This window comes from Vulpes vulpes, chromosome 6 (genome assembly GCF_048418805.1).
Source record: "Vulpes vulpes isolate BD-2025 chromosome 6, VulVul3, whole genome shotgun sequence".
NCBI classification, from domain to species: Eukaryota; Metazoa; Chordata; class Mammalia; order Carnivora; family Canidae; genus Vulpes; species Vulpes vulpes.
Window position 1 is genome coordinate 95249409 of NC_132785.1, and position 2529 is coordinate 95251937.

Genomic DNA, 2529 nt, shown 5'->3' on the forward strand with positions numbered 1-2529 from the left:
CCATTATAATGCTTCTTTGGGCAGGACATATATCTTAGAAAGTGAATAAGGATGCCCTTTTACGAATAGGGTTTGATAAGCAGAATCTTGGAGATGTTGTCTTTGAATGAATGAAGTTAGCAAGCACATCAGTTTTTAGGGATGTTTGCATTGTGTGTTTTGTGGCGGCGCTTGGAGCTTTTCCTCTACTTCATGATTTGAAATATTCAGAATCGAACTCCGGTCCTCCTCACCATCATCTTGGCTTTTCCAGAAGCCTATTCTGATTTCTTTCTTGTTTCTCTTTTTGTCTTGCTGCTCTTGCCCAGGCTGTCCCTTTCTTACTCTGTATGCACTGCCTATGCTTCAATCCCAGGCTCTTGGCTTTAAGTCTCACATACATGTAAATTTCTTTCTCTAACGTTAACCTTCCTCTGGAAAGGAGATGCCTCATCAGAGCTCTTTTCTAAAAGTACAAGCCTGTTTATGATTATTTCATAATTCCCCATCACCCGTAAGAGGAAGCCTGTAATAGCTAACAATTTTTTTGGAATGCCCATTCCAAGCCCAGTTCTGTACTAAGCAATTTATGTGCATTATCTTATTTAATTTCCACAGCAATATCTACAAGGTAGGGGGGCACCTGAGTGGTTCAGTGGTTGAGCATCTGCCTTTGGCTCAGGTCATGATCCCAGGTCCTGGGATTGAGTCCCCCATCAGGATCCTGCTTCTCCCTCTGCCTGTGTCTCTGCCTCTCTCTGTGTGTCTCTCATGAATAGATAAATAAAATCTTTTTAAAAATCTACTAGGTCATAGTTTTTTATTGTTTTTTTTTTCTTTTTTTAAAGATTTATTTATTTATTTTAGAAAGAGACAGTGGTAGGGGAGGGACAGAGGAGAGAGAATCCCAAACAGACTCCCCACTGAGGACAAACTTGGATGTGGTGCCGACCTCAGGGAGCTGAAACCAAGAGTCGACTGAACCACCCCAGCGCACCACTAGGTAAGTCCTACTTTTATATTCATTCTTAGATGAGGAGACTGAGGCTTAGGGAAGCTAAGCAATTCCCCTGTGGTCACATAGCTGATGAGCTGTGGATTTGATATTCAAACCCAGGCTGCCCAACACCAGAATCCAAGCTTTTAAGTTCTGTATTGTTCCTTAGTAATAGCACTTCTCCTGCTTCCTGAGCTTCAGTTCTGACACTTTCTATCTCTTCTCTTGCCTCGTGCTGTGCTTCAGCCACACTGACAGATTTACTGTTACTTGAAGCAAGCTGGGCTCTTTCGTACTTTCTGACTTGGCAAATGCCGTTGCACCTGTTTACAGTAGTTGCCAACCTTGTCATCTTTTCCATCAGTGAACTCACCCGGCAATGGTGAGATTAAGCATCACTGTGCCTGTGGGATCTTCTAAAAAAAAAAGCGCTGGTGTGCACTCCCACTTCCCTTTGTGTTGTTTTGGTGTTTCAGCCTGGGAATTACTTGAGACAGGGGCAGGACCATGTTTTACTCACCTGGTACTCCTAGAAGGCAGCCTGGGATCCCTGGGAAATGAATGCTGAGAGCCACACTGGGAGGAAGAGCGGAGCAGAGCTGGACGGGAGACCGTTGAACTACGTATACTTATTTCAGAAGCCTCAGGTGGTCCATGAAGAGCTCTGGAGATGTGGTTGTTCTTTAGATTTGTTCCTTAGTGAGGCAGAGGTTTAGGACTTTGTTCCCCAGTGCCTACCGACCTTTAGCTGTAAACTGCCCCACGAAGGGCATAGCCTTAGGTGAGAAGAATTTAGCGACACCTAGCAAACACATGGAGAAAGAACAAACACATCAAGGGAATCTCTCTTAAGCAACTAGATTAAATATACTGTGTAGCTTTTGTCACTTGCAGAAGTCTTTTTAAAAAAAGAAGAAGAAGAAAAATGTTACAGAATTTGGGAATGGATTAATCGAGCCTTAATGGATTAAATAAATATTAAGAAAATATATGTTTGTTGGATTTTGCAAGGATAGAAAAGTTCCTCATACACTGAACATTGCTTAGCAGTATATTTGGCATTTCCAGAGGAGGGAGGTTATATGTCTGTAATGTACAAAACTCTTCTTTTTTGCTTTCTAATCTGCTAAACACATTAAGCGGTAAGTATATTGGAGGCCTGTTTATTAATCAGTACTAGATTCTGAGACCGTAAATGTGACTTTAAGGTCACTTAGGTTAAAATGGACGTGTTCCAGCTTTTCCTGTTGTTTTCTTTTCTCAAATAGAACCAGTGCCTTGAGTTCCAGTGTACTTTGAGTGTTAGGTTTAGTTTTATTCCATAGAGTTTATGAGTCAGCAGTCCCCCTCACCCCCAACAAATTCTTGTAGTTTTGTTGATTTAATCCTAGGATGTGGTTTGACTGCTTTATAGCCCCCTTAGCATATCATCATCAGCCAGAATTATCATCCTGGTTCCTCTCTTCCAGAAGGAGGCAGAAGTAGCCCTTTGGGTTAAAACTTTGGCCCCAGAAGCCACAGAACCTTTGACCTCAAGCCATCCTGTGGAATCT